The sequence below is a fragment of the Lissotriton vulgaris genome, chromosome 11 (assembly GCF_964263255.1).
Source record: "Lissotriton vulgaris chromosome 11, aLisVul1.2, whole genome shotgun sequence".
Classification (NCBI taxonomy): domain Eukaryota; kingdom Metazoa; phylum Chordata; class Amphibia; order Caudata; family Salamandridae; genus Lissotriton; species Lissotriton vulgaris.
Window position 1 is genome coordinate 739394357 of NC_141699.1, and position 20048 is coordinate 739414404.

Consider the following 20048-nt stretch of genomic DNA (forward strand, 5'->3'; position numbering starts at 1 on the left):
TTGATTTCCACATTTGATAAATCAAGGTTATGAAAATTTCTGCTAGCTGCATACCTTTGAGCCCAGTGGATGTAGCTATGTCCAATAATCCAAACAGAGTACATGATGTGAGAAGGTTCTGGTCCAGTCAGATGAAGTGTGGGAATGAAATGGCAGTTGGAACAGTAGGAGTTTACAAAAAAATAATTGTGGAGTTTCTCTGCTCTTGAATCACAAGCAATGATTGGTGGATTCAGATAGTTGAAATCTGAAAGTTAGGGTGCATGGTTATGTTGTGTGAAAGAAGCAATTTGAATGGTTTAAAAAAAAGTCACCAAAAGCAAAAATACCCTGTATAGGCTGCTGAATTGAGAGGTCAAACATCCTTGCTGAGTTAATTTGCAACATTGTAAGATAAACTTTTGAACCTTAGAGTTCAGTTAGGAGGGAGTTGCTATGGTAACAGATAGAAAGGTCTGAGAGGGGGATGGGTGTTGGTTTGAAAATAGTGAGGGAAGACTTTTGATTGGTTGAATTAAGGCATATGTGTACAAAGATAGAGATTTTCTATGCCAGTCTTGGTTTCAGTGTATTGAGAGCACACCTTTTGCTCTGCTAAAGAAAAATTGGTGTGTGTGTCTGACACTGTTCTCAATCTCCAAAAGCATTTGTAAAGGTAAGTAATGATTCATTTAATTTAGATAGAGACTTATTTGCTCTATGGAGAATATTTGGAAGCAGATAGTTATGTTTTAGAAGTGAAATTGTATGTTAGTATACAAGTCCTGCGCAGTGTTTCTTACATGTTATTCAAAAATCGATTTTGGGTGCAAATGAATGGTATTTTTATTTGGCCTTTTTTTATGATTGCCATGTGCAGTTGATGCATCACTTTAAACATGGGTAATAAGGGACGCACTGGTGGCGCAAGGCTTTCATAAATAAGGCCCTGACTTTGTTTGATGATATTGAGTGGTTGTACTTAGGTTCTGCACAGTGTTTCTTACATGTTATTCAAAAATCGATTTTTGGGTGCAATTGATTGGTATTTTCATTTGGCCCTTTTTTATGATTGCCTTGTGCAGCTGATGCATCACTTTAAACATGGGTAATAAGTGATGCACTGGTGGCGCAAGGCCTTTATAAATGAGACCCTGACTTTGTTTGATGATATTGAGTGGTTGTACTTAGGTTCTGCGCAGTGTTTCTTACATGTTATTCAAAAATCGATTTTTGGATGCAATTGATTGGTATATGTATTTGGCCCTTATTTATGATTGCCATGTGTAGCTGATGCATGACTTTAAACATGGGTAATAAGTGACGCACTGGTGGCGCAAGGTTTTCATAAATAAGGCCCTGACTTTGTTTGATGATATTGATTGGTTGTACATAGGTTCTGCGCAGTGTTTCTTACATGTTATTCAAAAATCGATTTTTGGGTGTAATTGATTGGTATTTGCATTTGGCCCTTATTTATGATTGCCATGTGCAGCTGATGCATGACTTTAAACATGGGTAATAAGTGATGCACTGGTGGCGCAAGGCCTTTATAAATCAGACCCTGACTTTGTTTGATGATATTGAGTGGTTGTACTTAGGTTCTGCGCAGTGTTTCTTACATGTTATTCAAAAATCGATTTTTGGGTGCAATTGATTGGTATATGTATTTGGCCCTTATTTATGATTGCCATGTGCAGCTGATGCATGACTTTAAACATGGGTAATAAGTGACGCACTGGTGGCGCAAGGCTTTCATAAATAAGGCCCTGACTTGGTTTGATGATATTGAGTGGTTGTACATAGGTTCTGTGCAGTGTTTCTTACATGTTATTCAAAAATCGATTTTTGGGTGCAATTGATTGGTATTTGCATTTGGCCCTTATTTATGAATGCCATGTGCAGCTGATGCATCACTTTAAACATGGGTAATAAGTGATGCACTGGTGGCGCAAGGCCTTTATAAATGAGACCCTGACTTTGTTTGATGATATTGAGTGGTTGTACATAGGTTCTGCGCAGTGTTTCTTACATGTTATTCAAAAATCGATTTTTGGATGCAATTGATTGGTATATGTATTTGGCCCTTATTTATGATTGCCATGTGCAGCTGATGCATGACTTTAAACATGGGTAATAAGTAACGCACTGGTGGCGCAAGGCTTTCATAAATAAGGCCCTGACTTTGTTTGATGATATTGAGTGGTTGTACATAGGTTCTGCGCAGTGTTTCTTACATGTTATTCAAAAATCGATTTTTGGGTGTAATTGATTGGTATTTGCATTTGGCCCTTAGTTATGAATGCCATGTGCAGCTGATGCATCACTTTAAACATGGGTAATAAGTGATGCACTGGTGGCGCAAGGCCTTTATAAATGAGACCCTGACTTTGTTTGATGATATTGAGTGGTTGTACATAGGATCTGCGCAGTGTTTCTTACATGTTATTGAAAAATCGATTTTTGGGTGCAATTGATTGGTATATGTATTTGGCCCTTATTTATGATTGCCATGTGCAGCTGATGCATGACTTTAAACATGGGTAATAAGTGACGCACTGGTGGCGCAAGGCTTTCATAAATAAGGCCCTGACTTTGTTTGATGATATTGAGTGGTTGTACTTAGGTTCTGCGCAGTGTTTCTTACATGTTATTCAAAAATCGATTTTTGGGTGCAATTGATTGGTATTTGCATTTGGCCCTTATTTATGAATGCCATGTGCAGCTGATGCATCACTTTAAACATGGGTAATAAGTGATGCACTGGTGGCGCAAGGCCTTTATAAATCAGGCCTTGACTTTGTTTGATGATATTGAGTGGTTGCACATAGGTTCTGCGCAGTGTTTCTTACATGTTATTCAAAAATCGATTTTTGGGTGCAATTGATTGGTATTTGCATTTGGCCCTTATTTATGAATGCCATGTGCAGCTGATGCATCACTTTAAACATGGGTAATAAGTGACGCACTGGTGGCGCAAGGCTTTCATAAATAAGGCCCTGACTTTGTTTGATGATATTGAGTGGTTGTACTTAGGTTCTGCGCAGTGTTTCTTACATGTTATTCAAAAATCGATTTTTGGGTGCAATTGATTGGTATTTGCATTTGGCCCTTATTTATGAATGCCATGTGCAGCTGATGCATCACTTTAAACATGGGTAATAAGTGATGCACTGGTGGCGCAAGGCCTTTATAAATCAGGCCTTGACTTTGTTTGATGATATTGAGTGGTTGCACATAGGTTCTGCGCAGTGTTTCTTACATGTTATTCAAAAATCGATTTTTGGGTGCAATTGATTGGTATTTGCATTTGGCCCTTATTTATGAATGCCATGTGCAGCTGATGCATCACTTTAAACATGGGTAATAAGTGACGCACTGGTGGTGCAAGGCTTTCATAAATAAGGCCCTGACTTTGTTTGATGATATTGAGTGGTTGTACTTAGGTTCTGCGCAGTGTTTCTTACATGTTATTCAAAAATCGATTTTTGGGTGCAATTGATTGGTATTTGCATTTGGCCCTTATTTATGAATGCCATGTGCAGCTGATGCATCACTTTAAACATGGGTAATAAGTGATGCACTGGTGGCGCAAGGCCTTTATAAATCAGGCCTTGACTTTGTTTGATGATATTGAGTGGTTGCACATAGGTTCTGCGCAGTGTTTCTTACATGTTATTCAAAAATCGATTTTTGGGTGCAATTGATTGGTATTTGCATTTGGCCCTTATTTATGAATGCCATGTGCAGCTGATGCATCACTTTAAACATGGGTAATAAGTGATGCACTGGTGGCGCAAGGCCTTTATAAATCAGGCCTTGACTTTGTTTGATGATATTGAGTGGTTGCACATAGGTTCTGCGCAGTGTTTCTTACATGTTATTCAAAAATTGATTTTTGGGTGCAATTGATTGGTATTTGCATTTGGCCCTTATTTATGATTGCCATGTGCAGCTGATGCATGACTTTAAACATGGGTAATAAGTGACGCACTGGTGGCGCAAGGCCTTTATAAATAAAGCCATGAGTTGCTATTGTATAAACTTAAATATGTTGCAATTTATTGTATATATTGTTTGCTTTTTAACATTACTTTGTTGTTTGCTAATAGTGGTCTTTCATGTGTTTTTTTAACAGAACAACAGATTCAAATCAACTTCTGAAAAGGAAGCAAAAATGCCTTCAAAGCAAAGAAATATCAAAAATAACATACGGAAAAGGAGAACATCAACAACAGAGTTTATGGAATCCTCTTCAACAAGTACTTCAAAAAACACCAGAAAAGCTTCTGGTAAGCCAATTAAGTCTTTTCTTCGCAACATATGTCGTAGAAAAAAAAATGATATTGCTAATGTGAATATACAGAAAAAGTCAACAAATCTAAAAAGGAAAGAGAAGCCCACAAAAAATGTTTCCATTGGAGCAGGAGAGAAGAGAATGGATAGCAATAGAAGGGTAAATGTTTTTAGGGACATTCGTAGGCGAATGTTTCGCAATAGGGTAGTTTTAAATTTGCTAAAAAATGATAAGAAAAGTAAACTAAAAGCTGCTTTTTACAAGAAAAAGAAAAGTGTAGAAAAGATTGTTGATCAGGCTTTTGAAGTTAAGAAAAAATTATTTATTTTAATAATCAATAGAATTAGGATACTTAATAAGGCAATTGATGTTTTCAAATCGAACAGTAGATGGAAAAGAATTATTAATCGGAGTAATTTTTGTGAAGTATTTTCTGGTGAATGGATGCATAGTTCAAGTTCTGAGCCTTTTTTCAATGAGGAGAGTTACTTTCAGGAAAATGATTTGGTGCATGCAGTTGACACCAGTGGTCGTGCATATGAGGTGAAAGATAGTTGTGTGATGGAAAAAGAGAAACTTGTATCTAGAGATGCAGAAAAGGTGTTAGCTGATGAAGTTTTAGGGAGACGTACTAAGGGTCCAGTGTACACATGGAAATGCAGTAGTATTTGTAGTGTGCGACAGGAATCAATCGATTTGCTTCGAAATTTCTTACGTACATATAGTAAAAAAAGTCTCAAACAAAAAATGAAGATCCTGCAAGAGTTAGATCCTTGCAGAGTGAGAGAAAGCACAGGTTTGCAAGGGCATTCACTAGCTTGTCTTTCTAGAAAAGTTTGTCGGAGTGTTTTTCATCATTTTAGGATGTTAGCAGTGCATCATAATAACGTAAGGAAATTAGTGAGGAAGTTGTATTATGCAAAAAGTCCTGCACTTAAGCTTAAACAGTTAAATAGTGCTCTTTTGCATGGATCTGAAGTGGATGTGAAGACTATTTGTGAAGAAATTGAGTTTTGTTATTTTGGGAACAAAGAGGACAGTGTAGAAATAGATATAGTAATGGATGGTAATGCAGAAGATAATGGACAAATTTCAAGTATTGAAAAGTTTGATGAGGAAATTATCAAGTTTAAGGTGAAATCAAGTGAGAGGCCTAATTTAACTTGTGTGTGTTGTCGACGGACTCATTATAAAATTCAGACCAGGTTAGTTGATTTATATGCAAAAAGTGAATTGGAAAATAATAGTCAATGGGAGGATTTTGTAAGTTATTTGTTGGTGGAGAATTCTTTTGATTTGAGTTTGGATCAGCGTATTTGTAATTATTGTTTGAAAAAATTAAATGAAAGTAGAATGCCTGCTAGAGCAGTTTATAATAATCTTCAGTTGATAGATATTCCTTCTGAATTGATGGATCTAAATACTTATGAATCTATTTTGATTCAATGTGTCCATCCTTTTCAGGCTATTGTACGCATGGAGCCTAAGACAGGGAAATTGCCTCCATCAGATTTACTGAGAGGATTAAAGGGAAGAGTTGTTTATTTGCCTCTAGATGTAAAGAAAAATATTAATACAATTGGTGTAGAAAGAGTAGAAGAAGATCCTTTAGTTATTCTAGTTAATGGGGTTCCAACAAAGAGTAAGAAAATTTGGCAAGATTTAGTGGATGTTAAAAAAGTCAAGAAGGCAACGTTGTATTTGGTCAAAAATAATGAGTACTACAAAGATGTAAGTGTTGGAGCAGAGGAAACAGCTATAGAAGAAGATAGTGATTCTTCAGTTGGTCAAATTGAAAAAGTTGATGTGTCTAGAACTGAAGAAATATATGAACATTATACTGTTCATCCTTTGCATTCCAAAGAAGTAATGGGAAATGCAATTGACTTGTTTCAAATGAAAGCAGCAAAAGGAAGTCCCATTAGTGTATGGGAAGAAAGTTTGGAAGCTCGTTGTTTTCCACAATTATTTCCAACAGGTTGTGGTGGACGATATGATGATCGACCAGTTCAAATTCCTGCAGCTGAATACCGGACTCTAAGATTATATGCAGAAGATCCAAGGTTTCGTCAATGCATTCCATATTTATTTCATCTACTATTTGAAAGTGATTTGTCTGGGCTTTCTTATGCAGTTAATCATATATTAAAAAGTGGACCTCATTTGCAGAATGTTTGTGCAAGGGACTTTATGGAGAAAGTTAATCTGCAAGACAGTATTTTGGAATCTCAGCTAATCAATCTCATGGCATGTCAACGTGGAACCAACGAGTATTGGTTTCGTCGTCATGGAGAATTGAAATGTATGCTAAGAAACTTAGGAACTCCTACATGGTTCCTCACTCTTAGCTGTGCTGAGTATGCATGGGACGATTTACTTCAATTTCTACGAGAGGCAAATGAAAACATACCAAATATAGAATTGAAAACACCAGGAGAACTGTGTTCTTTAGATCCAGTGAATGTTTGCAGATATTTTAATCATAGATTTGAAGCTATGATGTCTTTTATTACCAACAAAAAAAATCCTCCCCTTGGAGAGGTTTTGGATTTCTTTTGGAGGAAGGAATATCAAGCGAGAGGTGCTCCTCATATACATATGTTGTTGTGGATTAAAGATGCACCCAAATTTGGATCAGATTCAGATGAAACAGTGATGAGTTTCATTGAAGAGTATTCAACATGTGCTGTTCCAAAATCTACTGAAGAAAACAATTTAAGGCAACAAGTTTTACGTTTTCAATCTCATCGTTGTGGAAAGTACTGTCGTCGAAAATTTAAAAACAAGGAAAAGTACTACACGAAATGTCGTTTTGCATTTCCTCGACCAGTGATTTCTAAGGGAAGAGTAAATAATTTGATGTCATCTCTACGACATACTGTGACGAGGAAATCTCCCAAAAATACATATAATTTGAAAAGAAATGAAGAATCTAAGTACATCAACGATTACAACCCAGTGATTTTGTCCATGTGGAATGCTAACATGGATATTCAGTTCGTTGCTGACAACTCTATTGCTGTGGCTCGATATGTGACATCTTACATCACCAAAAAAGAAAAGACAGAATTGAAGGAAATGTGGGAGGATATTTCACATGAAAAGAGTCTAAGCAAGAAATTATACAGTTTCAGTCTGAAGATGTTGTCGCATCGAGAAATTGGAGCATATGAATGTTCTGATCGGTTATCATCAGCAAGTCTCTATGCCAAATCAAGAACAATCATTTGGGTGAGTCTTGGTCTTGCTGCAACACGAAACCGAGTTTTGAAATCTGTACAAGAAATTGAATATTTGGCGGAAAAAGAACCAAACAGTACAGATATTTTGAAGACAAATATGTTGGATACATACTATCCAAATAGAAGTACTCACCTTGAGAACACATGTTTGTATGAAGTTCTTCAAAACTACAGTTATAAGAGGAACATCACAGAAGATATCAATAATGGAAAATATGCACTCATTGGCTATGAAGGATGTCTAGTGAAGCAGAAAAAAGGCAATTTGATTAATCATCGAAAATTGAGTTGTGAAGTTCCAGACAAAAGAGAATTTTACTATTTAGCTCTTTTGCAACTCTTTAAGCCATGGCGTACAGAAGAGGAACTACTTGGAGATTTTCTCTGTTATGAAGACTCTTTTAATGCAACTAAGGATACCATAGAATGTCCTATTTTTCTAAATTATCTGCAAATGTTGAATGAAGAAATGGAGCAAGAAACTACAATTGCTGAAGAGATAGCTAGAAACAGTTCTCAAGATAGTCAGAGTTCTACTTCATTGAGCCAGGATCCACTAGGAGGACCAATTATCCAAAATGAAGCTGCCACTGCCATGGATGAGGTGGAAAGAGCTATGGAACAAGCTCAAGAGGATGGAGTTAACTTAGAAGATTTGGTAAAGCAACTAAACATTGAGCAGAAAAAGATATATGATGAAGTCACAGAGCAGATTGAACATGGATTCAGACATGAGAAAAAAGAGTGCTCATGTATATTATTTGACCCTGTCCGATTGTACGTAAGTGGAGAAGCGGGGACAGGAAAAAGTTTTCTAATTAAAGCCGTTGCAAGTTATCTGCAGAAAAGGACTGATTCACCACTGTCTTGTGTTGTAACTGCTCCAACTGGTCTGGCAGCACATAACATTAAAGGGATTACTCTACATCGTTTATTGATGCTGCCAGTTGAACATGATAATAAATTGCATTACAACAAGCTATCTGGAGATGCGTGTTCTGAAGTTTCAAGAGTCTTGAAGAAAATGAAACTTCTTATCATAGATGAAGTAAGCATGGTCTCAAATCTAATGCTTGCTTTTGTGCATTTGAGAATGCAAGAAATTCTTAAAACAGACTATGATGTGTTATTTGGAGGAAAACACATTATTGTTTTTGGAGATCTATTGCAGTTGACTCCAGTAAAAGGACAACCAGTGTTTAAAATGTTCACGCATGAAGATACCAGGAAGTCCCTTGGAAGCATTGGAAATGTTAATATATGGCTAAATTTTAAATATGCTGAACTGCTTCAAAATATGCGACAGGCCAAGGATGAAGATTATAAAAATATTCTACAAGATGTAAGAATTGGAAAAGTGACTGAGAAAGGGAAAAAAGCTTTGCATAGTCGATTAATTTCAAATTTGTATCCAAATGAAAACATTCTTCCAGAGAATATTTTTAAAAAAATGACTGAGAAGAAATCTGGGATATGTTTGATGCCAACTCTGCAAGAATGTTCCATCTTCAACCAAAAAATGTTAGACTTAGAAAATGAAGAGATTGTGAAACTAGAAGCAATAGATAAAATAGAGCATATGGGTGCAACAATTGTTTTGTCAGAAAATTTGAAAACTAAATTGGATTCATTGGAGAAAAGTATTTCAAAAACAGCTGGTTTTGAAAAGACTCTGAATGTGTGTTTAAATTGTCGTATCATTTTGAGAAGGAATTTAAATGTTGAAAGCGGTCTGGTAAATGGAGCAATGGGTTATGTTGTTGATTTTGTGAATTACAGAAATAGAGATGGAATTGAATTTTTAAAAATAAAATTTGATGGCATTGAACAAGTACAACAAATAAGTCGTTGTTCTGCTAGATTTTTACTTGTAAAAGACTTATATGTTCGCCGAAAACAGTTTCCTGTTTGTTTGGCGTATGCGGTGACAATTCATAAATCTCAAGGTTTAAGTGTAGATAGTGCTTTGGTGAACATTGGAAGATCTGTGTTTAAAGAGGGTATGGCATATGTGGCATTATCTCGAGTCAGAACTTTATAAGGATTGTACTTGATTGCGTGTGATGAGACAAAGATTTCTGCAGATCTAGATTGTGTTAAAGAATACAATAGGTTAAGAAGAGAGTATGCTCCACATTTGCCACAATATCCTCTGTTTGAAAAACGTGTGGTAGGCCGAAAAAGAAGAAATGAGGATAATTGTAGTGAGGTAGTTGCAAAAAGACAAAAAGTAGAGAAAACTGTAATTGAAAACAGGAAGAAAAAGAATTGTGGAGAAAATGTTGTTGGATTTCAGTTTGAAAATAGTTCTGGTGTCAACTGCTATGCTAATGTAGTGGTTAATGTTGTTTTTTTTCTTAAAAGTTTACAAGAACAGATTGTTGAAAATCGGGATCAAAGATTGTGTGGTTTATTGAATTCTGTGTTTCAGAAATGTAGCAGTGGTACAGCACAAATAGAAAGTGTAACAGAAATTCGAAATATTTTAGATTTGTGTTCTGGTGAAGATAAATTTTCACAGAACATTCAGCAGGATTGTCAGGAATTTTTAATGTATATGTTTGGTGTTTTCGAAGATGAAGGTGTAGATGTAGATAATCTTTTCAGTCTTTCTTATCAATGGCAGCATGACTGCCACAATTGTAGTTTATCAAGTACTACTAGAATAGACACTGAAAGATTTATATATTTGACTTTACCAGACTGTAAATCAGTGTCTTTTAAAAATCTAGTTAAATCAGCAGATCATAATATGGTGTGTACCCAATGTAACTGTACAATGCTGTCCACATTATTTATACAAAGGTATGGGCAGTATATCATTTTAGTTTTCCAACGATGTAGACCTGATGGAACTAAATTGACAACTTCTATCAAAAATTGTGTGGCTTCTCAGTTATCAATTTCTGGAAGGACCTTTACAACTGAAGCTATTATTTATTATGATGGATCTTCGACCACCTCAGGACATTATACATGCTACTTAAAGTCTGAAAATGGATGGAGTTACTGCAATGATTCTCATTTAACTTATAAACAACGTTTGCCTTATGACTCTACAAATTCTTATCTAGTGTTTTTAAAACCAAAGTTTTAGTAAAGGAAATTGGCCTTTGAAGACGGGAATAGTTAATAAAAGTTAGTTAGTTAGTTAGTTAATCTAATATTTTAAATTATTTATCTCATGTAGATACTTTAAGTGGATCTCAAAGTAAAAAATACTGATATATCAGACACAAATTGGCCGTGAGGATTGTGTATGGTATGATGTTTTTAGATCTTTTTTCATAGGAAGTTGATGAAATGGAACTTATAAGGCACAGCAGACTTTTTTCCACCAAAAGGACCTTCACTATTTTCTATTTGGCCTCATGAAAAAGTAAGTGAATCAAAGATTAGTGTACATATATGAGATGTATGTTTGAATGGGTTTTTTTAAACACAATCTTTTAGATTGTGTTTTTTTTTCCCGCTGTTATATGATGAAGACTTTAAACTCACTAATTTAAGTGGAATTCAATATATTCTGAGAACAGCAAAAATAAATAATGTAACATGTTGTATAAGTTATTCTATAGTTTGCATTGTGTAATTTATATTGTGTTCACATTGTTATACACTCATTTTCTTTTTCACCCTTATTTACCTCTCTTTACTAATTTACACTCTTTTTTCATTGCTGTTTCTTTACTGCACTTCATTCACAACTTCTTAATCTAATAGGAACTATCTGCATTTCCTCTGTTCCTTTCAGCACTTTTTATCTTTTTCATATTCTCTTAGTACCACTGCTTTAGTTTCCTAACCCTCTTTCTCTTTCTCCATTTTTTTTTCTTTCACACTCATTGTACTGTAGTTCAGTTAGTTCTTCATTTTGTCTTTCTTTGTACTTACTCTCTCACTCCTGTTTTATCCATCGTTCTATAATAACTTCATTTCTTTCATCCCTTCACTCTGTGACTTCACTTCACTCACTCTCAATCATCTTCTATTCCTCTATTTTATTTATAGTTTATCAATCTGACTTCTCTCCTTTTCACTAATTTTTCTTTTACTTTCTTATCTTTACTCATTTTGTTTTGATATTTTACATTCTTTTAGTATCTTATTTACCTTTAGGAATTTGTTCTCTAACTATTTCTTTTTCCTTTTTTTTCTTTCTACATTACTTTCTTTCTGTTTTTGTATCCTTCACTATTGCTTCATTTCTTAGTAAACTTTTGTACATTTTTAAATCTCATGAACTGTTTCTTCTATTTTATTATACATTTTTATGTAATTATGACATGTTTTTTCCTTTATCTTTCACAGATACAAATTTGCATAGATTATATGGTAAGTGTGTTTGTAAAATGTTTTTTGTTATCACCTTTTGTTTTATTTTCACTATTTTTCTGTCACCCTACCGCACACCTATTTCCTTACTTTGCTTCCCTCACTTATTCTTTTCTTCCATGTTTACTTCCTACCACATTCAATTTCTTTCAGTACTTCTGCCTATGCACACTCCTTCACTTACCTTTTTTACTGGTTCACTTAGTACCTTTGTGACAGTCCTTCTTTTACTCTCTCTCTTCTTTCTCTCTATTACTCCCCATGTGTTACCCTTATTCACTTACATGTACCCTCTTTCACCCCTCTTTACTTATATTCACTGCTATTTACTTTCCCTCCATTACTGCTATTCTTTTCCTCTGATTCCGTCACTACCTGTCATTCCCATACTTAACTGTCCTTCTTTTTACTTTCAACATCCATTTACATTCTCCCTTAACCTCTGCTTTAGTCTTCTTCCTATTTCTTCTTTCTTTTGCTCCCTTATTCATTTTTCTTTTTCTCAGTTACTTCTTCTTACATTTTTTCTCTGTCTTACTATCTATTACTCAGTCTCTCTGTGTTCCTCCCTTTAGCTCTCTTTCTCTTAACACCACTCTTTCTGTTACCATTCCTTATGGTTACTCCATTATTTTTTTTTCTTTTTTTTTTGTTAGTGCGCTGACGGTACGCGCACCGGTGCGCGTCCCGAAAGCGCACAAGGGTGAAATATAAAAAAAAAACTATTTTAAATTAAAAATATTATCTCAATATACATTATAGTGTTCATTTTTAGAAAAACATACTTTAGCAATTCACTAAAAAACACATAGGTATGAGTCTGTATAAAAAGTTAGGAATTAGCATTAAAAAAACCTACGAAATTCACTGAAAAAACCAAAGGTTTCACACCAGTTATAGTTAGGAATTAGCATTTAAAAAACCTATGAAATTCACTGAAAAAACCATAGGTTTCACACCAGTTATAGTTAGGAATTAGTATTTAAAAAACCTATGAAATTCACTGAAAAAACCATAGGTTTCACACCGGTTATAGTTAGGAATTAGCATTTAAAAAACCTATTAAATTCACTGAAAAAAACATAGGTTTCACACCAGTTATAGTTACCTGGAAATTTTACTGACATAAAACCATTGAAATTCCCACGTTATAGTTAGTTGGACTCACTATAACTTGCGCGTGCAATGCACTGCTGATGACATCACATATTACATCACTCATGACATGGTCAGTGACATCACTCATGACATCACTGATGACACCATCCTTGTGACAGAGTGACAGACCTCCTTTCACTGTAAAGTAACCTTTGAAACACATATTCAAAAATAGAAACTAACATTAACAAAAAAGTGGATATACTCATACCAGTTACAACAACCAATTCAGTAATTTCACCATCTATATACAAATTCACACATTCACCAACAGTTTTATGTATTCACTCATACATATACTCACTCATCATATGTAGTGATACCCCTATTCATTCTGTTACACACTGACAGTCATCAAAAACTTACTCATACATATACTCACACATACAAATAAACTAATAAACATCCATTTATTTGCATATACAACTATACACACATTAGCACATTACTTCTAAGGAAACTTACACATACTTACTCTCTTAAACAATCACTTATAGAAACACATACTTATTTAAACAGGAACTCTTTCAATCTCTCACTCTCACATATAGTTCAAAACAACTATTTTGATTCATAACGAATCATAAAAAGCACATAGACAAAAATACATAATTAAGGGGTGCAGTTACATCGGGTTGCAGTCGCAGTTAAAATAGAGCAGTTAAAATATTTACAAAATGTTTTAAAAAAAAAAAAGCAGCAATTTTTCAGTAATTCCATAGGGTGTTGTCAAGACTATTAAATTATCTATTTCCAGAACGTTTTTTAATGCGGAAAGCAGCTACCAAGAAGTTAGCGACATTAAACATATTTAGTGGTGAGTCTAACTTTTTTAAGTAAAATAGGGCAGGCTTGATTTGGACGAACCCCTTGTTCTTAAGCAATGGGACAATATACTTTTTCCTGGGCAGATCATATATACCACAGAAGAACATAAAATGAGCAGTGTCCTGCAGAGAAAAACTGTCACATATACTTACTTATATACATCAATTCTCATATATACAAGATTAAAACATATGTAGTTACTCATAAAGACACTAGTGAGAGAGGCATTCACTCTCTAACACACACATATACACACTCATCCACCCATACAATAATACACAAATGCTGTCTTCAAAACACATACAAACAGTGAGTCAGTCATTGATGCATCTATATGCTAAGTAACAGCCCCACCAAACCATACAGACACTCATACTGATACTAAAAAAACATCTAATAACCCATATACACACACATGTAGCTACTCACCAACCCATGCAGCCACTTATACACAAAGTAAAACACTGATACATATATTTAAATATTTAAACATTACTCGCTAATATATGTATTCACTAAGATACACTTAATAAGCCAGTTAACCAATCAATTTTTTTTTAAAAAACATCCATTTAGACACTTATTTAAACATTTATTCTTCCATCGATCTTAACATATACATATATAAAATATATTTATTTTTCAGAAAGACACACATTCACTGGACGATGTCATCAGTGATGTCATTTGAGATGTCATCAGTGATGTCATGAGTGATGTCACTCACCATGTCATGAGTGATGTAATATGTGATGTCATCAGCAGTGCATTGCACGCGCAAGTTATAGTGAGTCCAACTAACTATAATGTGGGAATTTCAATGGTTTTATGTCAGTAAAATTTCCAGGTAACTATAACTGGTGTGAAACCTATGGTTTTTTCAGTGAATTTAATAGGTTTTTTAAATGCTAATTCCTAACTATAACCGGTGTGAAACCTATGGTTTTTTCAGTGAATTTCATAGGTTTTTTAAATACTAATTCCTAACTATAACTGGTGTGAAACCTATGTTTTTTTCAGTGAATATATATATATATATATATATATATATATATATTACCTACTGGCGGTCGCCAGTAGGTATATATAGTTAGGATTTTTTTCCTATGGGAGTTTTGAAAATTCTATGCCGAATAACTTTGGCGTTTGTGGACGGAATTGGCTGAAATTTGCAGGAAAATGGAACATTTTGTTTCTGAGCAGCCCCTGACAATTTGGGGGGGTTTTATCAAGAGGGGGCTGAGAAAAAAGGGGGGTCCCAAAACATGTTTTTCCCATGTTAATTTCCATAGGGCGGTTGGCCTCACTTTTAGCTCGAACGGCTGAATGGATTTGCACGAAACTTGGCAAAATTGTAGGGACTGTTATCCCGATGTGCCTTTCCTAGGTCTCAATATATGTGCTCCAGTGGATTTTGAGTAATTTAGGTTAAAAAAAAGATATATATCTGGGCGGAGCCTAACCACACATCTGATCTGATTGGCTGTCAGCACTTCATCCAAGAAGTGTTGGCAGCCATCTTGGGACCAATATACATGATAGCACCTCATTAAAAAGCAATGTAGTTAATAGAGGGTTTTAGGACTTTAGTTACATTATAAATCATTTGTTGATGGTACCATACTCGTTTTAGGAATTGTGGTGGGTTCTAAGGTGATTTTACCATGTGAAAAAACCTTCTGCTGTGATATCATGAATATTGTTTGAAAGAAAACTAATATCTCATGATTTTCCCACAGTGGTTTGGAAGGGGATCTATAAGCTAAACTGAAAGCATATTTTCTGTAAATTCACATTATCTTTCTCAGTCATGTGAAAATGAAGTCTGACATTCTCAGTAAAACATGTACATCCAACAAGGACAGAGACTGTCAGTTGATTACTTTGTGTTCTATTGCAGCCTCCTAGAGTGTTCTAAAGAACAACTAGAGCGCTAACAGTCCTACTTATTACAAAGGTATGGCACACCTGAAGCCATCTTGATTGGAATAAAGTGGTAACTCTTAAAACATTTAATTTAAAAAGAAACAACATGAGGGGGTATATTTTGCCATAGAAAGTATGATTAGTGCTGCAGAATGAAAAATTAGGGCACATTTTGAGTGACTTCTCAAATCCTTTTCTATTTCATTAAAACATTCTGACATGCAGTCTCCCAAAATGGCCACCAGAGACAAAAGAGCCCAAATGTAGCCCAAATATCACCCAGATGTAGCCCAAGTATAGCCCAAAGACAGAATGTCCCAGAGTGTTCTAAAGAACAACTAGAGCGCTAACAGTCCTACTTATTACAAAGGTATAGCACACCTGGAGCCATCGTGATGGGAATAAAGTGGTAACTCTTAAAACATTTAATTTAAAAAGGAACAAAATGAGGGGGTATATTATGCAATAGAAGGTATTATTAGTGCTGCAGAAAGAAAAATTAGGGCACATTTTGAGTGACTTTTCAAATCCTCTTCTATTTCATTAAAAAATTCTGACATGCAGTCTCCCAAAATGGCCACCAGAGACAAAAGAGCCCAAATGTAGCCCAAATATCACCCAGATGTAGCCCAAGTATAGCCCAATGACAGAATGTCCCAGAGTGTTCTAAAGAACAACTAGAGCGCTAACAGTCCTACTTATTACAAAGGTATAGCACACCTGAAGCCATCTTGATTGGAATAAAGTGGTAACTCTTAAAACATTTAATTTAAAAAGGAACAAAATGAGGGGGTATATTTTGACATATGAATTATGATAAGTGCTGCAGAAAGAAAAATTAGGGCACATTTTGAGTGACTTCTCAAACCCTCTTCAATTTCATTAAAAAAATTCTGACATGCAGACTGAAACATGCACTTTGAATACCAGCAGCAGACGTCCCTGGTGAGCAGTAGCTTTACTACAGTGATCTAATGTGCAACTAGAGTGCTAACATTCAGAATTTATGGCAAATGTGTGACACATCTGAATGCCTTCTTGATGGAACCAAAGTAAACAAGCATTGAAAATGCAATAGATCTCGCCCTCGTTTAAGTTAAAGCCATTCTGTTTGTAATGAGGTGGCTTTTTAGCTTTGCTTTTATTAGTGTTTTTTCAACTTTCATGTAAATAACATGCATCTGTATGCATATAAGTATATGTATGCATGCATTTATGTTTGTATTTATATAGATATACAGATGATATATGTTTATATATGTATGTATATATATATATATTCACTGAAAAAAACCATAGGTTATAGACCATATATAGTTAGGAATTAGCATTTACAAAACCTTGAAAATTCACTGAAAAAACCATAGGTTATAGACCATATATAGTTAGGAATTAGCATTTACAAAACCTTGAAAATTCACTGAAAAAACCATAGGTTATAGACCATATATAGTTAGGAATTCGCATTTACAAAACCTTATTTAACTCACACAAAACCATTGAAATTCCATATATAGTTAGTTGCACTAACTATATATCGCGCACCCGCAATCCACTGCTGATGATGTCACATATTACATCATTCATGACATGGTCAGTGACATCACTGATGACATCACTGATGACATCTCAAATGACATCACTGATGACATCACTGATGACAACATCCAGTGACTTTATGTTTCTGTAAAGTTAAAATATGTCTTACATATTGAAGAATGAGTGGATGTATAAGTGTCTGGATGAAGGATTTAGTAGGTGCATGACTGACTGTATGAGTGAGTGATTAAATGTGTCTCACTGAGTGCATGGGTTAGTGACTAAACTGTCTTAATTTGTGCATCATTATGTCTGTTGTTCTGTAAACTGTTGCATGTGTTGATAAGTAGCTATATGAGTAACTATATGGGTTATTGATTGGTTGCCCAAGTATTTGTATGGGAGACTGAGTGTGTGTGTGGGTGGCTGGGAGGTGTATGACTGTGCATAGATGTGTGAGCAGTTGATTCACTAGATGTATGGTTTCAAAAGTGCATGTGGAAACAGCTGTATGGGCGGTTGACTGTGCATGAGTGTATTGGTGAGTGAATGGATATCTCAGTGCTACATGTCAAAGTAAGTACATATGTAAAACACAGTACATGTGAGAGTTGACATATATAAATAACTGTGCATAAGAGCCAGTGAATGTGTGAGTGGCTGTATGGATCATTGTGAACTTATATCAGGGATTGTATAAGAGAGTAAATATGTGTTAGTATATGTTTGAATAAGTAAAGTTTGTATAACTGTATAGTTGAGGAAATGGAGGTGTGATTGATTCTTTGCATGACTGACTAGGTGTGTGAGTAACTCCATGGATGAGTGACAGTCTGTGAGTGTCTGTTTACACTGATTGTATCTAAGGTTATATTAGAGTCTGAAGAGGTTCATCGTATTATCACATGAATGATATCATCAGTGATGTGATCAGTAATGTCAAATGAGATGTCATCAGTGATGTCATCAGTGATGTCATTTGAGATGTCATCAGTGATGTCATTTGAGATGTCATCAGTGATGTCATCAGTGATGTCACTGACCATGTCATGAATGATGTAATATGTGACATCATCAGCAGTGGATTGCGGGTGCGCGATATATAGTTAGTGCAACTAACTATATATGGAATTTCAATGGTTTTGTGTGAGTTAAATAAGGTTTTGTAAATGCGAATTCCTAACTATATATGGTCTATAACCTATGGTTTTTTCAGTGAATATATATATATATATATCTATATATATATATATATTGGGGTTCATTTATAAAGTATATATTAAGAGTTTTCTATTTGTTATAATTTAATAGGGTTATGTTTCTTATATGTTTGAAGTGAAGTAATTTCCCTACTGTTGCATAGACTGGAGTGGGAATAGTAATGGTTACCCCTCCAAAGCTGAACACTTTCCGTACTGTTACACATATTTGAGTGGGAACAGTAAATGTTATCCCTCTGAAGTACAACCCTTTTCCAACAGTTGCATAGACTGAAGTAGGAATACCCCTCCTAGGTCCAACACTTTCCCTACTGTTGCATATGCTGGAGCAGGTATATAATAATCCACATTTGTAAAGCGCACAATCACCCGTAAGGGTCTCTAGGCGCTCGGGGCCGTCGGGAAGATTAAGTAAGCTATTGTCCAGAGTCACATGGTGCTGGGCTAATCTGCCGCCGGTGCCAGGGATCGAACCGTGATCCCCAGATTCCGGAGTCAGTCGACCTAGCCGCGGCGCCACACCTCTTCCAGGTTACCCGGTATAGTACATGCTACTCTTCCGGAGTCCAATGCTTTCCCTATTGTTTCGAAGACTCGAGTGGGAATAATTAATATTGCCCCTCGGAGTCCAACGCTTTGCATTTAATTTCTTCATTCTTTTATAATATATATATATATATATATATATTCACTGAAAAAACCATAGGTTTCACACCAGTTATAGTTAGGAATTAGCATTTAAAAAACCTATGAAATTCACTGAAAAAAACATAGGTTTCACACCGGTTATAGTTAGGAATTAGCATTTAAAAAACCTATTAAATTCACTGAAAAAACCATAGGTTTCACACCAGTTATAGTTAGCTGGAAATTTTACTGATATAAAACCATTGAAATTCCCACGTTATAGTTAGTCGGACTCACTATAACTTGCGCGTGCAATGCACTGCTGATGACATCACATATTACATCACTCATGACATGGTCAGTGACATCACTCATGACATCACTGATGACATCTCAAATGACATCACTGATGACATCGTCCAGTGAATGTGTGTCTTTCTGAAAAATAAATATATTTTATATATGTATATGTTAAGGTCGATGGAAGAATAAATGTTTAAATAAGTGTCTAAATGGATGTTTTTTTTAAAAAAATTGATTGGTTAACTGGCTTATTAAGTGTATCTTAGTGAATACATATATTAGCGAGTAATGTTTAAATATTTAAATATATGTATCAGTGTTTTACTTTGTGTATAAGTGGCTGCATGGGTTGGTGAGTAGCTACATGTGTGTGTATATGGGTTATTAGATGTTTAGTATCAGTATGAGTGTCTGTATGGTTTGGTGGGGCTGTTACTTAGCACATAGATGCATCAATGACTGACTCACTGTTTGTATGTGTTTTGAAGACAGCATTTGTGTAGGATTGTATGGGTGGATGAGTGTGTATATGTGTGTGTTAGAGAGTGAATGCCTCTCTCACTAGTGTCTTTATGAGTAACTACATATGTTTTA